Below are 18,835 nucleotides of genomic sequence, written 5' to 3'. Positions count from 1 at the left end.
GACTGCATTGCATGTACCAAAGTAGCTAGGACAAAAGAGAATAAGCCTTTTACTAAAAAATTGTAATAAATGACTGTGATCCTAGATGGGTTAGCATATTATTCTGATTTCATCATTTTACATTCTGCATATATACACAGAAACATGACATCGTAATGCACATGTTTACATAATTATATGTTAATTAAGTAATATAATGAAAGGGTTCTTCAAAATGCCAGCAGAGAAAAGAACTACCAGAGGTAAAAGGGAAAACTCATTTCAGTCTGATTTAGTGCAAGTTCAAACTTCTAGAGAATCTGACACCAGGCAGCTTATTGAAAGCATACTTAAACATAGTACACTTTTAGAAAAATGTTTCCTGGTGCAATATAATCCTGGTGCACAAGAAGGCATAATTACAACAAACCTCAATGCAAAGTATATGTGATCATGAAGAGAGGTTCTATAGCTTAAGGACCAAGGATTTGGTGTGGTCTGTGACTAAAACATCGATAGTCAACAGGAGATAAAGTACATGCGATATCTACCCTAAGGGTGGGTTATATTGTCTAAGAGACAAAGCTAGAGCTATAGGTCTAGGAAGGAAGAGTATGGGATAAACATTCTCGGGCATTTGGGTGGGTCTGGTTCTTATAGATAACATTGTCATCAGGTCAGTAACAACATCTATTTCTGGCTTAAGGTTGGAAAAAGAATATTCATTTCTTCCTCTGAGAAAACAACCTGGCACTGTTAACAATTTCCGCTTTTCATGATCTGTGGGCTCAAGGAGGTTTGTGGACAAACAATATAAATCTAAAAACGTGTCCCCCACCTCCACACCAATTTATCTCTTCAGACGTTGGAATCTGAAAGTCAAAATGTGCCAACCACCATGTATGTTTTTTTGTTTTTATTTCTTGTCTTGATATGTTTTCTTGTAACCCAGGATAGGTTCAGATTATTATATAGCTAAGAGTGACTTTGAATTTCTGATCCTTCTGCATCGACTTCCCACGTCCTGTGATTATAGGCATACACTGACAAGATGAGCTTGCTTTATAATGTCTGATTTTAATTATGTTTTATTCACTAGAAGAGTTACAGCTTTAAATAGTGATTGTTTCTATTTAGAAAAAAAGTGTTTCTCTTTTTTTAATTTTAGCTTTTTTATTTATTAAATTATTTACTTCCCATTCTATTTGCAGCTTCCCTTCCTTCTTCTCTACTCAGTGCCTCCCTTTCTCTTCCCCTCCTTCCCCATCTACCCCTCCTCCCTTTCTCTCTAGAAAAGGTTATGCCTTCCATGGATATCCATCAGCCTTGGCATATGACAGTGCAGTAAGACTAGGTACATTTTCACATCTCCTACTGAGGCTGGGCAAAGCAGACCAATTAGGGGAAAGTGGTCCAAAGGCAGGCAACAGTGTAGAGTCAGTCCCAGCTTCTGCTGTTAGGAGTCCAAAATGAATATCAAGTTTCACAACTGTTACGTGTGGGCAGAGGGTCTAGGTCAATCCCATACATGCTCTCTGGTTGATAGTTCACTCCATCATCTTCCCATCTGATCCCTTCTGAGAGACTCCACCCAGCTCAGGGTGATGGGATAGGAGAGATGCTGGGACTCAAAATTGGACTCTGGGCAGAATGCTGAGAGTAGTATGGAAGAGTGAAAGAATTCAGAAGATTCAGGAAGCCCACAAGAAGACCATTAAGGCCTGTGGATCTGGACCCAGATGGGTCTGCACAAACTGTTGTTCCAACCAAGGACAACACATGCAGTGAACCTAGACATCCTATTTAGATATAGCCAATGGACAGCTCATTGTCCATGGTTGTTGGAGGAGTGGGGACTGCCTCTGACATGAACTCTAGTCCTAAAGAGGAGGCCTGCAGGTACACAGAGAAAGAGGAGGTAGGCTTTCCAAATGAGAGCCAAATGGTCATACAGTCAGAGAGGAGTTCCCCTTCTGTCAGAGGTCTAGGGGAGGGGTGTGGTAGATGTAAACATGTTTTTGTTTTGATTCCAAGTGTGAGATAGGTATTGGTTGCAAACATGTTTGCATCCAATATTCAGGGGAATAGAGCAGAAGAGGGAGAGACGGTGGGAATGGGAAGATACAAAGGAGGGGATAACAATTGGGGTGTAATCTGAATAAATTACAATAAATAAAAAAAAACACTAAAATAATTGTTGATCTTAAAACCTGAGTTATTAGTGTTTTCTTCAGGAAGTGGTTGACTGTGACAGTATGTTCAAGGATATTCCACATTTATTTTCCTTCTATCAGTTTAGTGTGTGTGGTTTTATGTTGAGGTCTTTGACCCACCTTGACTTGAGTTTTGTACAGAGTGACAGATATGGATATATTTGCATTCTTCTACATGTAGACATTTAATTACACCAGCACTTCAACCATTTGTTGAAGATGCTTTCTTTGTTCTATTGTATAATATTGGGTTCTTTGTCAAAATTCAAGTGCCCATAGATGAGTGTGTTTACTTTCATTGCTTTGATTCATTCCCATTGATAAATTTGTCTGATTTTTATGCCAAGACAATGAGGATTTTTGTTACTGTTGATCTGTAGTACAGCTTGAAATCAGGGGTGACACCTCCAGAAGTTCTCTTATTGTACAGGATTGCTTTAGATATCCTGGGTTTTCATTTTTGCATACCAAGTTTGGTATTCTCCCAAGGTCTGTAAAGAAATGTATTTGAATTTTAATGGGAATTGCACTGAATCTGTACCTTGTTTTTGGTAAGATGAGCATTTTTACCATGTCAATCTGACTGATTCAACAGTATGGAGGATCTTCCCAACTTCTGTTATCTTCTTATATTTCTTTTTCAGAGACTTGAAGTTCTTGTCATACATGTCTTCACTTGCTCGGCTAGAGTTATAACAAGATTTTTTTTTTTTATTATCTGTGGCTATTGTAAAGGCTGTTGTTACCTTAATTTCTTTCTCAGCCAGTTTATCATTTTTATATTGGATGGCTAGTGTTTTTTTTTTTTTTAATTAATTTCAATCCAGGTACTTTTTTTTAACCTTTTATAAAAAATATTTTATTAATTTATTCATATTACATCTAAATTTTTATCCCATCCCATGTATCCTCCCATTCCTGCCTCCCTCCCATTTTCCCCTTACTCTCTTCCCCTATGACTGTGATTGAGGGAGACCTCCTCCCCCTGTATGCTTGATACCCTATGAGCATATACAAAAGACCTTTTCAAAAGTGCCATGGTCATTGATGATCTGGATGCCACTGTGCTTGTGTTCCAGTCTGTGCCTTCTGGTCTGGAACTAATATCTTATTCTAGGTCTGACTGGAAAGGAAAAACACACACTACCTCGCTTCTGTAAGGCATCATGTTTATACCTACCTATAATAAAAGAAATCTCAATAGATTTATCTTTTTAAAAAATTTTTTATTAATTTATTCTTGTTACATCTCAATAGTTATCCCATCCCTTGTATCTTCCCATTCTTCCCTCCCTCCCATTTTCCCCTTATTTCCCTGTTCCACACAGTTGAGTAGAGAGTGGGGTATGACCTTTGCACGTACTCTGGTGCCTCATATTTGACCATGTCCCCTGGAGAGGGAGACCTGGTGGCACTCAGAGGAAGGATAGCAGGTTACTAGGAAGAGACTTGATACCCTATGAGCATATACAGGGGGAGGAAATCCCCCCCCAGGTACTTTTTTGAACCTGCCTGTCAGCTGTAAAAACTCCCTGAAAGAACTTTTTTTACACCAGTTATGTATATTATCATATCATCTGTGCATATTGGTACTTTGATATTTTTCCTTTCTAATTTGTATCCCTTTGATATTCCTTAGTTGTCTTATTGCTTTAACTATAGCTTCAAGTACTATACTAAATATATATGGAAAGAGTGGACAGGCTTGTCCCTGATTTAAATGGAATTGCCTTAAGTTTTTCTCCATTTAATTTGATGTTGGCTATCTACTTGTTGCATATTGTCTTTATGATTAGTTATAGTCTTTGTATCCCTGATCTCTCCAAGACTTTTAAAATAATAATGATAATAATAATGATAATATTATTATTATTATTATTAAAGTTTATTTATTCAATTTGCATCCTGAACACAGCCCCATCCCTCCTCTCCTCCTGGTTCCACCCTCCCACCATGCACCTTCTTTCTCCTTCCCATTCTTTTCAGAAAACAGGAGTCTGCCATCAAACCATCTCAGCACATCAAATCACATCAGGATTGACTGCATCATTTTCCACTGAGGTCAGGCAAGATTGTCCTACTAGTGGGAAGTGATCCAAACGCTTGCAACATAGTCCATGTTAGAAACATCCCCCTGCTCTACTTCCTAGGAGACCCATATGAAGACTAGCTTTTAACATGCAATTTTCCTGCCTCAAACTTTTGAACGTTGTTATAGTAGGCAAGCACTATTACACCTTGTTTGAGAAGATCTCTCTATCATCTATCTATCTATCTATCTATCTATCTATCTATCTATCTATTTAATCTAATCCATCTATTTTTTGTTTTTTGATATGGGGTTTCTGTGTAGTCTTAGAAGTCGTGACCTCACTTTGTAGCAAGGCTGACCTTACACTCACAGATATCTGCCTGTCTCTGCCTCCTGGAGTGATGGTATTACAGATATGTGCCACCATGCCTTGCTAGGAAGACCTGTTTTTTAAAATGCACTCCTACCCACCAGAAAAGTTTTTAGCAATTGCTTCTATCTAAGATTCTGATTAAACATCATTATTGATTATAATTGTTAGTAATTCACATTTTTGTCTCAACAGAATTTGTAGATTGCCCTGAATGTAATGTCTGGCTAGTTTCAGAAGCATGGTAGATGTTTGGGAAGTATTCAGGCCAGAGGACATCGAAGTTTTCATGGCTTCTGCAATAAAATATCTCCTAGACCCCTACATTGCGGGAGTAATCACCAATGCCATACACCTCTCTCCCTCCCTCTCTCTCTCTCTCTCTCTCTCTCTCTCTCTCTCTCTCTCTCTCTTATTTTTTATAGAAATGAATTGAAGAAAGAAAAGAATGTTGAAATCCTGGGTCTAGTAGTTGTTCAACTTAAACATCTCATTTGTTTTCTGTGGACATTAGCCTTCTCAACCATGAAAGGATATGATACAACTTACTACGTAGATAAATTAACAAGTCTTGTCTTTAAATGTTCATAGTTCCTGTGCCTTGCATAAAATTCAAAGTCTTGAGACTAGTTATTTGGCTAGTGAGCTGATTGTTATCTTGTTATTGGGCATTGTGACTAAATAGCAAAGGGATGTATTTACCCTTCTGTGTTAGTGTTCTCTAAATCTCAACATTAGTAACAAGCAACAGATCTTCCTTGGGGATTCTGTAATTGTTATTCCTATCTAAAGACTTATCATATGCTGTAATATTTTCATCTTCTTGTTCCTTAGTTAATATGGCTTAGTAACCCTTCAAGGGTTCATTTTTGGTGTACAACTAAGATTTAGACTTTTAGAATTAATACCAGATGTTAAGGAAACAATGAGAATGCCCAGGTGCTATTAAGGTAAGAACTCTCTTAAGAGACATTACTCTGAGGAGTTAGTAGAAACACTAACTGAGACATTTTTAAAGGCACACATAGATATCAGAGAATTAATGCTTATTTGAGAAGAGATGGAAGTTTCTAACTTTGTGACTCTCTTGAGAATGGTTATGGATACAACATATTTCCAAGGTTCATATTTCCAAGATTCAATCCATTAAATATTTTGCTTTAGGGTACAATGATCATGAGTTTTGGGTGATAGGAAATGGAAAAAAATAATTAAAGGTTACAGCAAAGCTTTTAATTGAGGAATAAATGCATATTTCTCAGCTAAAAATTTACAGTACAGTTTTGCAAATGTATATACTTCAAAAAGATATTTCTGGTGCTTTACTTTATTACTGCCTTGACTTACATAGGTTTTTATTTTAGGCTTAATCTGTTCCATTCCAAAGACACCCTTAAAATATGGTAGACATTTAGTGCAGTGCATCTGACAGTTATTTGCATGTTTCAGAACAAGGACAGGACGTTCTCATCTTCTTGAAAGTCAAGACATAAATCTCCCAGGAACAACTTTGGAAAATTCATGACTTGGTGGTGAATAGAGACATTCTCTTGAAGCTTTCTGGATCTCAGTTTTGTACTGTATTAAAGTTCTGTGCCAGCACCCTCCCCACTCCCTGCCCCCACATTCCTCCTCCCTTCCTACTCCATGCTCCTCTGGTACCAAGCCAGCGCCAGCCATTGCAGTGAGGCAGTAGATTGTCAGGTGCGAAGACACCTGGGTTCTGCCAGTCCCTTCCTGTGCCACACTGTCTGCTCTCTCATGGGATACAGGAAGCTAAGTGCCTGGTGCCGCAGAGTCTTTTCGCTCTCTTTGTCCTGTTCCTCTCTGGTAGCAATAATTGCTTGGGGCTGCAGATGGAAAGCACATGTAATTTCTCACCATTACTTGAAAATTAGATGCCAACAACTGATAGAAATCTTGTGAAACAGTGTTACTCCAAAGCAACAATCTCAGGTACCTATTAGATGTTTAAAATATGCTCTTACAAAGGCCAAATATTTGCTGTTCTCATGGTTATGGCTTTCAATAAAAGTGTAATTAATAAATCTAAAGCGACACAGCTTATTCTATACAATTTTCTTCTATTGGACAGGGAAGGGTTACTTGCTTTCCCTGTTTTCATAGCTACATTGTATATTGCATTTTATTTAGCTGCCTGCACAGAAGGAGCATGGGTAAAATGTTGGACTGAGCATTTATTCTAGAGATGACTGTAATGCAGTTTTAGGAGTCATTAAAAGAGCACAAGCAGACCTCAAACCTATATTCGTTTGATCTACAATGATGTCTGCTCCTGAGCAGAATGTGCCATCATTGGTGGATTACTCTATTGGTCTTCCTAATCATCAGCAACCTGGGTAGCTAAAATATCCTAGGGATAGATGAAGATAGTGTGAGCTGCTGACATTCTATAGCTTTTGGAGAAGTTGGTTGCTGATCAGGAGAAGTGAAGTGTTTTCAAGCTCTATTAATAGATGGGTGCACAAGTTTCACTTAACTACCATTGCTTAGTTAGCTCTTTATAATATATTGCTAATTTCATCTTGGCACATTAGTATCATAAGCCTCAAGTTTCTTTAAAAATGTGCTCCCCATCTGCTTCTGTTGTATTTTTATACAGAACTTGCTTCTAAAAGCATAGGAATGCTTTTCCTGTTTTAAGGAGGTTCACTTAGGAAGGGTGGAAAACTGAGGTATTCCTGTAAATCCTCGAGGTTTGGGGTGTGAAGTATTCAAATGTATGTGGAATTATGAGCTCACTGTATCAGCCAGCTTCATTTACAAGTTCATCGAGACCAAGTCCAAATGGTAAAGTCACATAGTAGTATTAGGCATGGAGTGGATTCTATTTTTAAGAACGACTGCCTCATTATTGCATAGCCCCTTGCTTGCACCGTGCTGAGATCACAAAAGGGGTATCTACTTGAAGTCTGAAGGCTGTTTCTGTTTCTGACTGCAGATGGCGCTCGTACATTTTAAAATCTGCTTTGATCGGTCTTGTTTTTAAATTTTAGCCTCCTTTCTCATCAGGAAGATTTTTGCTTAAAAGATTAAATGCCATATATGTGTTGTCTCATGTGAAATCTAGTTGAAAACTTTTATCTATTCATTAAGAGTCCTGACCCCTTTTCATACAAGACAACATTCATTGGGCAGCATTGTTGATGAATATTGATTGTTGTAGGAATGATTGAGGAAAGCCCATAATCGCTGTCTAACCATGTAGAAATTCAATTCATTTAAAAATCTCTTTAATTTTAAAAAGTAATTTTTGTCTGGATTTCATCGTTCCGTTTTAGACTTTGTGTGTGTGTGTGTGTGTGTGTGTGTGTGTGTGTGTGTGTGTGTGTGTGTGATCATTAGTAACTAAGAGTTACATTTATCTATCAGCACAGAAAACACCCCATGTACAAATGAATTCTCCCTGAAACCTCAGGGAGACCTGAGTTGCTCCTCTTGCAATCTCGCTTGCTCTGCTTCACTCTTACATTTCCAGACCAGTGTCTCTTTATTCTACTTGAACCATCAAACGGATAATGACATAAAATTAGGCTCTGATTACAAGAGCAAAAACTATTGCTGATTTCCCCACCCCCTCTCCCTCTGCCTGTGACCAGATTACAAAATCTTTACTTGAGAAAGAGAGATGGCTGCTGTGAATGTGTTGTCTTTGCTGTGGCGTTATTTGTATCGTTTTTTGCTTGCTGGCCTTGAACCTAGCTGTAAGCAGTTATAGCTTTCTTCAGACTTTTTTAGTTTATTAATGACCTTTGGGATTTTACTGAATTTTATAAGACCTTCCATTTTCGCCATTGCCTTGTGTATCTCTGAAAAACTGACAAAAATTTTAATTGGGGATATCCTTTGCTGACTTTAATTTTTTTTTTTTTTTTTTTTTTTTTTTTTTTTTACCATTTATCTATGACTTTTTGTCGAAAGTGATGAGAAAAATGCAAAATTACTAAAAGCAATTTGCAGAAAAGAGGCAATGATTATATCCTTTATAATTAAGTTGACTAGAAGAGTTTTAAGAACCCTATCTTTCTCATTGCTAACATGCAAATTGCTCCTCTCAGTCTAATGAGCACCTTATCTAGTTCAAGATATTTCATTTGGAAACTCATATTTTTCCCCATTAGTAGTCCAGAGGGCTATTGACCAAAATACATTGATTGACTTTGTTATGCTAATAGTAACACAAAGAATGCGATAATGGGCTTAGCACCTCAGTCTCCTGCAGAATTTTGATCCTGTCCTTTCCAGAGGAATCTATAACCACCCTTTGTAAATAATCCTACATAAGCCACGAGAAAGTGTTTTCTTTGTAATGGCTTCTCCCTTGGCAGCTCTTCTCTGATTCATTTCAGCAGAATTAAGCTTAAAATTTTCAAAAGGCTTGTTGAAAATTTATCACGATTAGAGAAACATTAGAGAAGAGAGGGAGCTTAGAGCATTGTTTACAAGTGTTACTACAAGAGGCCTTTGCAGAGGTCAGCCTCCATGTCATTCAAGGAGCTAGGAGGGCTCCACTCAGCACAGGTTCTCCAGGAGGCTGGGGCTCTTGTCTGGCTCCGTGTGACAAGGTCCCATAGTAGATTCTGTAGCCCTTCCTGACCAACATGAACCCAACTTCGGGTTAGTGGCTGATTAGCAGATGTCTTCTGGGTTTGTGCAGGGCTCAATCTGAGCATGCGCAGGTGTGATGTTCCTGTAGCTCTTCTGTCTTTGAAATGTGACGTGATTTGTGTGGTGATCAATTTGCTCAAAATCATCCAGTATCTTTTTGTTTCTTACAATGTTTCCATTTGTGTTTGTAGATCTTTTCCTCTCAGACTGAGTCTTCTTCGTAAGAGCTGTCTCTGACCGCATTCCTCCCTTCCTCTCCCTTCCCAGGCATTTCACTTTGCGTTGAGTTGGACTAGGTGGGAGTGGACCAGTGTAAGACCACGCTTAACACTTGAAAGTAATTCCCTGAAGTCCTTTTCTTCTCTTAATGTTCTTAATCTTAATACATTTTGGACAAGTATTTTCTTTCGCTAAACACAGTATTTCAGATAATCTCGCACATGGCTGCATGGTTCACATTCATACTCTGCCATATTGCTCAAGTCCTCCTCCCTAACACCTAGTCTAAGTACCACTTTTAAAGTTATATACCCCACCGCTCCCCCACTCTGTTTTATTTTTATCTCACTATTTTTTAACATTCTAGTTCCTAATGTTATATATTTACTTATATTTTATAGGAATTGTGTGTGTGTGTGTGTGTGTGTGTGTGTGTGTGTGTGTGTGTGTATTGTGCAAGTGTCAACATGGAAATATGGATCAAAATTCACAGTGGTAGCCCATGATGGTGCTTGTTTGTAATTCCAGTATTAGTGGAATTACTAAATTTGAAGCCAGCCTGTGCTATAGCAAATTCCAAGCATCCTTTAATGAAAGACACCAAACAAACAAACCAAAATAACATATTAATGGAAGAAATTTACAAATGTCCAATAGAAATATAGAGAAATGGCATTCCCTTATTTATAGTGCAATAGAATTCCTTCTTTATGAATTTTAACTTAAAATGTGATTCATCAGTATTATGTGCATATGTGTATGGAGGTTCACATGAGCCACAACACATTGCAGAATCAGAGAACACCATCACAGAGTCAGTTCTCACATTCCACCTTCAAGTGACTTCTGGGGATCAAACTCCTTAGGCTTTATAGACAGCATGTTCAACCACCAAGTAATGTCACTCACTTTCTTTATGAGTGAAGAGATTGTCCCAAGACCTATTTTATATTTGCCTTTAAGTCTTATAGTCACTATAGCTGAAATGATTTATCAAGATATTCTTTAGAAAAGGTTTTTATTATCATTTAAAAATAGTTTATATGAAATGAAAATAGCCTAAAAGAAATGCAAGAACCCTTTGCTTGTAGCTTACTCTAACTATGAGACTTTCACACTCATTGGTGTCCAGTGGAGACCGAAAGGCATAGGGATATTAAAGCTTTATGATGAAAAGAGAAAGAGGGGAGAGAGTAAGGGATGAGGTAGTGGAGTGAAAGAAGAAAAAGGAAAAGAAAGGAAGGGAAAAGAAGGGAAGAGAAGGAGGAGAGGAGGGAAGAGAAGAAGAGAAGTAACAGAAAGTAGAGGTACTCTGTTCTCAGCTATGCCCTCTGCTGTGTTTGATTGGCAGTTGTGGGCTCCCAACAATCCCAAGTCCCCTGTGACTTGGCTAAACTTTAGATATGCTTCTTTTGACTTGGTTCCTGACCTCCCTTTTCTTAGAACAAACACTCAGAAAACTTGAGGTTTCAAAGTCTTTTCTTCTTCTACAAGAAGTAAACCTTTTGAAACCTGAAAAGAACTTATTCTCAAGAACATCGTGGGGAAAACCTTTAAAATGTAACCATCAACTCTGCTGGTGCCTCTGCCTCTCTGCGTCTGAATAAGATTTTTGCCTCCATAGCACTGACGCTCTAAGCACACTGACCTAATTCCCCTCTGAAATCTAGATTTTTTTCTGTTACTTTCCAGTGCTTAGAAATCCCCCTGACTTCTAGCAATTGATATCTTTGTATAAAACCTTACCCATTTCTAAAAGTGTCCAATGTGATTATTCTTTAATAAAACAAGCAATTAAAGACAGATTGAGTAGAATCAAGTATTCTAGAATTGAGCATTTGGTATGGAGAGCATATTTAGCTGGCATTCATTGGCCTTGAGCCAGTGAATTAGAAATTGGAGCAAAAAAAAAAAAAAAAAAATCAGGAAAGCTGGTAATCATTGATCACTAGCTGTGTGGTTTGGTTTGGTCATTGGGACTCTGTAGCCCTGAGTTCTGTGTCTTTTACCTTGTGGCCATTGCCTGCATGATCAGCCTCTCAAAGAGACGATTTCTTGTCATAAAGAGGGGAGGGAAGGAGAACACCTGCATTTGGAATCCACTCTGTTCTTTCTTCTATACATCCTATACTTGACCCAGGGAAATCTCAGATGAGAGGACCAAAGAATATTAAGGAGAAACTTGAAGAAAACGAGAAACAACTGAGCTGTTACAGAGCACTCTTGGATAAAGATAAGTTGTTTACTTTTTCCACTTCTCACAAAGCACTGGTTAAAATAAAAACACTTTGCAGAAGTTTATCAATTCCAACTAAGTGCAGCAGTGGTCCAGCAGGATGAAGAAACAACAGACTGTTCAGAACTGTTTGTCCATTGCACTCCAGTAGCAATCACATGTGGGGAGCTGTGCTAAATTCTGCCAAGTCAGAAATCCTGTGCTTAGGCTACATGCTGTGACCTTCGAGTTGCTTGACCTTTGCCTTATGAGGTCTTGTGTTCTAGGCTTTCCTCAGACTATTTTCCTTTGAAAGGAGTAGGGAAGTCCCTATGGAGAAACACCTGGAGGGTTAAGGAAATCTTTTCAGAGAGCTACTCAGTAATAGGAAGTTCTTACAGAGAGCTATTCAGACAATTGTGCTCTTTTTGCCTTGGGAGCTAGGGAGAGAGGGACCAGAATAGATCCTATTGACCTTACTATATAAAGTCTTACTTGTCCACATTAAAGATAATCTTGATCAGAAATTTCCTGACTTGATTCGTTATTTCTTGTGTCTCTGCACCCTGCTTTCAATCCCTACTCCCTCTTTCAGGTGAACACTAATTTGATTTTTCCAGCGGGCTGGGACCTGAAAATTTCAGTGAGTATTTCTTCACCACAGCTGTCACTGGTGTAGGAGGAGCCAATGGATATTTGTATCCAGGACTGCACTCCTCTAAGCATTAAGCTTGTGGAAAAAAGAGACATCCAATCTGGGTAAAAAAAAAGGCATTAGGAGTCACATGAAAATTTAGGAGGTGAACAAGTGCCCATAAGGTCTATATCTCATAGTCTCTGGATTGTCCTGACCTAATTTAAGAAGGTTATTATTTTTACAGGCACTTAAGATTTGTTTATTCTCAAATCTGAGCAAATATAAAAAGTGAATTGTGCTCTTTGCTCAGATTATCAACTGACCATATGATCGAGGGACTTTTAGATATAACAGGTATAGGAGGTGTGTGTGTGTGTGTGTGTGTGTGTGTGTGTGTGTGTGTGTGTGTGTGTGTGTGTGTGTGTATTCCTGGCTGTCGGGAAGCTTGTTAAGTAGATCATGTTAACCTCAAATTAACAGATATTTCCTTGCTTCTGCCTCAAAAGTCCTGGAATTAAAGCAAGGTGCATGCCTGGCTTAAAAAATGTGTTAAATAAAATAATTTCCCCAATATTCATGAAATTTGGTAAAAATCTGCTCATTTGTTCTCATTGACATTAGTATTTCCAGCGAAGGGATGAGATAAACAACCAAGAGTGGGTTCCATCTTGTTTCATGGGGATGAATCAACTCTTCCTCCCTCTGGTCATGAAGCGCCAAGCTTTTCTTTCAATAACTGGTTGGGCTATTTGACCCTCATTTGGTAGTCCCAGATTCTCAAGTCTTAATCTTGATGATTGTGCTGTCATTCTACAACCTGCTTATCATTAGTCAACCAGTGATGCGTCTTCCTATGGGGTTTCTGATTCACTTTCTCAAATGTTCCAGCACATCAAAGGCGGAATCGTTGTTATTAACGTTCATCTTAAAAAGTGTGCTTTTAATTTCATGCTGGTTAACTGGTTTGAATGCTTTAATGAAATAAATTTCTCATTTGTATTTCTAATGGCTTCTTCTTTGTGTTTTGGAATTTCAGAAGGTTTCCAGCAATGATGTGTCACATTTTAGTATTCTTAACATTATGAACAGAGAGAAGACATGCTTGTAGTCAAGAAATTTAGTAGAAATTAGATGGGACTTGATGTCTTGGAGGTGGTAAGGCCAGTAGGACTGACAAAAACTGTGCAATTGCTATAAAACTTTGGTAGAGCAGATATTTTGCCACATATAAACATTTAAAACTACAAACAGACGTGCTTAGGTTGATCCAAGATTATTTCAGCAAAATAAACGATAATCTTTCTATTGCAATGTATGAGAGTGTGGTTGCAGCTCTTTTATTAACTTAGTAATGTGTATTACTGTAGATTATTGTAACTTAGCCATTGGAGAATGTTGACTTAAGTAAGCATTGTATATCTCTGTCCATCGCCACTTTTTCATCTACCATATTCTGGCATTTATTATTTGAATATTCAGTCTATTCTTACTTTTGATGTTCACAGTTCTTTCGAGCTCCTTTCTTTATTCTCAGAGATATATTTGGATAAGTTAGAGTCACATATTTGTGGTGCTGGAGATCAGGCTATTAATTATCCATTACTCATCCCTATGATGAAAAGAATTTGATTGTATTTGCACCAGTAAAAATGAGGAGACAATGTGTAGCATTGGTGAAAAATATTTCTTTTTTCTTTTACTTGTGTTATACAGAGATATTGCTTGTCTTCCAGAAAATGATACATATGATTTTATGCCTCAAAATAAAATCTTGGAAATCTACACTTATTTGTACAGTGCATAGAATCAGTGAATAAATGAGAACATCACATGAAAATGTAAAAAACTGAGAGAACCATAGAAATTAAAGTTGCAATCATTAACTGGCCTCAAGTCATATGTACCTTGCAATGTTTCATGAACACGAACCAATTAGTTTGCTCATTGTTGGTTTATTTATACACATCTATTATTTAAGTTACTGTTGCCTTAATCAAAGTGCTAACTGACTGGTTTATTTTAAGGACTGAAAAACAATCCATAAATCTGAATGTAAGATAGCTACTTTATGAATGGGAAATATCATTCTTAATTCAGTAGAATTCTTCTATAGCTATAGTATCCATGTAAATTAATAACACAAAAGATATTATCTCAATAATCCTCTTGCTACTCATGACTTGCAGTTTGGGAAGCACACATTTTAACCTGACATGTTTGTTTGAACATAGATATAAATAAGCTAGATTTAGTTCACTTGTCACTATGTTAGAAACACTACATTCTAGAAAAACATATTGACTGAGTGTTTTAAAGAATCAATATTGTATAGCTGATAAGTTAGGAAAAAAATGGTGGTGTGCAGTGGATAATGTTCTAGTATTAGAATGAATTTAAAGACATAGAAAGGGATAGAAAAAAGTCCTTGCCTTGAGTATAAGTGATAGGAACGTGAAATGATCGTCTTATAAAGTTGTTTTATTACAGACATTTTGAATGCAAAGAAAGTGTGGTTAGCATCATTAAGAAGCCATTTGAATTGGAAAAACAACCTCTTTACTCCACCTACTAAATATTCAACTCAGATGTCTGTCAGGCTGCCCCGGATTTTGTTCTTCTAATAATTTTCATGGAATAGGTATGAGTGTAGATTTTTTTTTGTTTTGTTTTTTTTTAAAGTCAAATTCCATTTATAAGAGGTTTTACCTTTACAATGCATATTTATTATGCTTACATGATTTTATGTCATACAAATAATTGAATGCTTCCTTAATTTAGAGAGAAAAGGATAAAAATGCCGACTTCCAAATAAACACTGGAACTAATAAAAGATGTAGTGGTATCCTTTTTCATGTGTCATATAGACACAGTCTTTGAGCATTCATTCAATTTTGTCGTTTCAAGTTAGAAGATCCATTTGCTAATATTGAATATCTTTTGCTGTTACCAACATAGAGCTGTTTTAATGTAGTAACTGGATACCGTTTTGTTTGATTCTAAGGAAAGCTAACATTCTATGGCACAGTGAGGCTTTGTGTATCTTTAAAAAGCTGAAAAAAAAGGATTTTGAAAATGATAACAACTTAGCTGATGGATGTGCTAATTACCCTGATTTGATCAATATCTAATATACACATGAATCAAAACATCTTAACGTATCCTATAAATTACCAGATAATTGTTATGTGTCAAAAATAAAAATAAAGTAGAAAGTTAATTAGCCAAAAGAAACACAGGAATTACACAGCTTTTTATAAGCAATTTGGTGACCCTTCAATTTTATGAACTGGTATATGATAGATATGTATAATCCAGACTCCACAGAAAGACAGTGGTAAGTTAATTTTCTCATGGTTCATGATCAAACACCTGACAAGAAGCTGGTTAATGGGGGAAGAGTTTATTTTAATCCATAGTTGGAGAGTACTGTGCCTCATGGTTGGAAAGACATTGTGGTAGACACTTGAAAGTACTTGATGCATTGAGTCTTCACTCAAGAAGCAGCCAGAGAACAGAAACTGGAGCCAGGCTATTAAACCTTACACTCTCCCCCAGAGACTCCCTTTTTCAGTAAATATTTAACTCTTGAAGATTCTACAACCTTAGCTAGGAAGTGGTAGCACAGGTGTTTAAACTCAGCACTTAGGAAGTGGAGACATGCCAATCTCTGAATTTGAGGCCAACCTGGCCTACAGAGTGAGTCCCAGGTAGCCAGGGCTACACAGAGAAATCCTGTCTAGAAGAAACAAAACCAAAATATATTCTACAACCTTCCAAAACAGTGCCAACTGCTCTGGAAAAACACTTTCAAACATAAGCTTATTGAAGACATTCACAATAAAACCACAGCAGTTACATAAAATTTATACTTTTATAAATTGTGTAGCCCTTGTTTTTAGAAGTTTTATACAATTGTGAAGCTACAGGTACAAAATAATAGTTATAAAATTTATTATTTGGACCATATGCTTTAACTTATATTTTTGAAATTCTCACTAATGAGAATTGTGAAGGTAACATAAAATCTTAATATGATTGCTAAGAGTTTAACTGTCTCTTAAAAAATTCAAACAGCACAATTCTAACCATTACTGCCTCTCGACTTGACATTTGAAAGATAATGTCATTATAAATGCAACTGATTAAGTTTGTATGAGATCATATACTAGGAAAATGGTTTCCAATCAATATGACCTGTGTCCTTGTAAAAGGAGGAAATATGAACACAAAGGCAGATGTTCATGGAAGACAAGAGAGAAACATAGGAAGATGAAAGCCCAGATGAGAGCCTGGAAGCAGAGCATTCACTCCAGTCTCAGAATACACTCACTTTTCACTAATTTATTTTGGAGTATCTACTTCCTGAACTCTGAAATGATGAGTTTCTATTATTTAACACATTAACAGAATCACAGAAAGAGATGTCTTCAAGGAAGCAGCTAACAAAAAGGTTCTTTCTCATACCCAGAGGATTGCTGCTATTCATATGATAGACATAAGATCTTTCATACTGTTCCTCCCAGAAAGGGAAGAATAGAGAGATAACACAGAAAAAATAAGATGTCTTTCATAAGTTTTTCTTTCTGTAGAGGTGGAGAAAGGAGGATCAGAAGTTGGTGGAGGAAGGAGGGTCAGAAGTTCAAGGTCATCCTCAAGTAACACAGCAATTTCAGAGGCTTCTTGTTACGGAATGCGTCTCAAGAATCCAAAATGAGATATTTATTTATTTATTCATTGATGATTAGTCCCTATATATGAATTAATCTATATATGCAATTAATCAATGGTTCTGAAATCGTGTGAGCTTTTTATAGGAACAAAGGCAGAAAGAATTGTGACCTATTTATCAGTGTGAATGGTTGTGATTAGAATAGCTGATAGAACCAGGTACAATGCACATCACTGTACTACAGAAGTCATCATGGTGCTTTATATTTACCATTAACACACAGGAAGGCTTGGAGGGATTTCTTCACAGGTTGATTTATTTCTGAGGAAACGATTAACAGTATCTAAGAGTCGGAGGAGGAGTTAGGGGATAGCTGCAGCATTCATGAAAGAGGCCAGTAAGAACAGAGTGACCCAAGGTGCAACTTCATGAATTCCAGGCCAGAAATCTTGAGGAGAGACCTGAGGGCAAGGCTCTCTGGTGAGGTTAAGACTTCCTGACCTGGTAGGAGTAAACTCATCGGTGTCAAGGGGACTCATTGTGCAGCTCAAAGGATACAGTTGGAGAATTGCTCCAGGGCCTGCTTCTAGGAGATTGGAGAAGTGATTATTGGAACTTACATTTCTGTACATATCTTTCCTTTATTAAAGATAAAACACAAAAGAAGCAAACATAAAGTTGTACAATGTGAAAAAAATCTTCTAAGTGAGCAGGCCGTAAAGGCTGACATCTTTGGTCTTCAGTGTGTTGCTTTTTCTCAGCTTTCTGCAACCTTTGCTCACCTTTGTTTGAGCATTTCCCAAAACTTGTCTCAAAGACAGTTTCCTCTGGTATATGTTCTATTTTTTTGCAAGTCAACATTTGTGCAACATTTTTTTCTCACTTCCATACTAATACTAGAACTTTTTTTGTTCTTAAATAACCAGCTTATGGACTTCTGTACAATGCACATTGAGTGATAGTGGTATTATCTTGTGTTAAAGACAAGGTCACTAAGACATAAAATGGTGCCATTTTGCAATGGTAACATTTGTGAAGGTTTATGAACTTGCCATTAGGTATTATTGGCCCTTTGATGTCAGAGGTCACTGCAAAGTTTGTTCTAAAAGTTGCCATCATTAGCGTTTGATGAAACTCTATTTTCTTCCTACATGAATTTCTGCTCCATTTTCCTTCCTGAGAAAAATATTTCATTCTCATATGATGATATGCCAATCACTTGTAATGTTTGAATATTACAGTTTCTCCTTGCTGACTAGGGCTTACTGAAGATGATATGCAACCCAGGACCATGCACTGGAAATAAACATCTTGCTATTGATAAAGTGAAAGACACACTGTTGAAATATGAGGCAATAACATTGCTGCTCCGGAAAAGACACTGTTCAGAAATCCCTCCAATTACATCAAGATTTTCCATATCACTTCCATAATGAATCATCTTTGAATGTTACTCAACCCAAGCAGCCTTTTCACTGTTCATTAATTTTCTTATCAAGGTGCTAAACTTGACTGAATCAACCTGCCTTCGTTAGGAGTTTGAACAACTTTGGAGCTGTTACTTTTGTGATTTTGCCATGGGATTGAGCCTCAATATAGCTTTTTGCCTTTTAGCAGCAGATAATATGATTTACGTACTGCCAAGCAGGCATAGGAGCCTCCTGATTAGCCTTAATTGATAGTTAATATTTTTTAATCCTTTACTTTATGTTTCTGAAGCATCAATTATAGTCAATTGTATGCAGTAGCAATCATTTATTTCTGTTATTTTATAATTACCATATTTATATACTTCATATTTTTCAAATGTTTGATTAATACTCATGTCATGGTCTGATTTTACCCTGTAACAGAATTCCCTAAGTCTGGGTA

The sequence above is a fragment of the Acomys russatus genome, chromosome 2 (assembly GCF_903995435.1).
Source record: "Acomys russatus chromosome 2, mAcoRus1.1, whole genome shotgun sequence".
Lineage (NCBI taxonomy): Eukaryota > Metazoa > Chordata > Mammalia > Rodentia > Muridae > Acomys > Acomys russatus.
Note: the sequence above shows the minus strand (reverse complement) of the source record.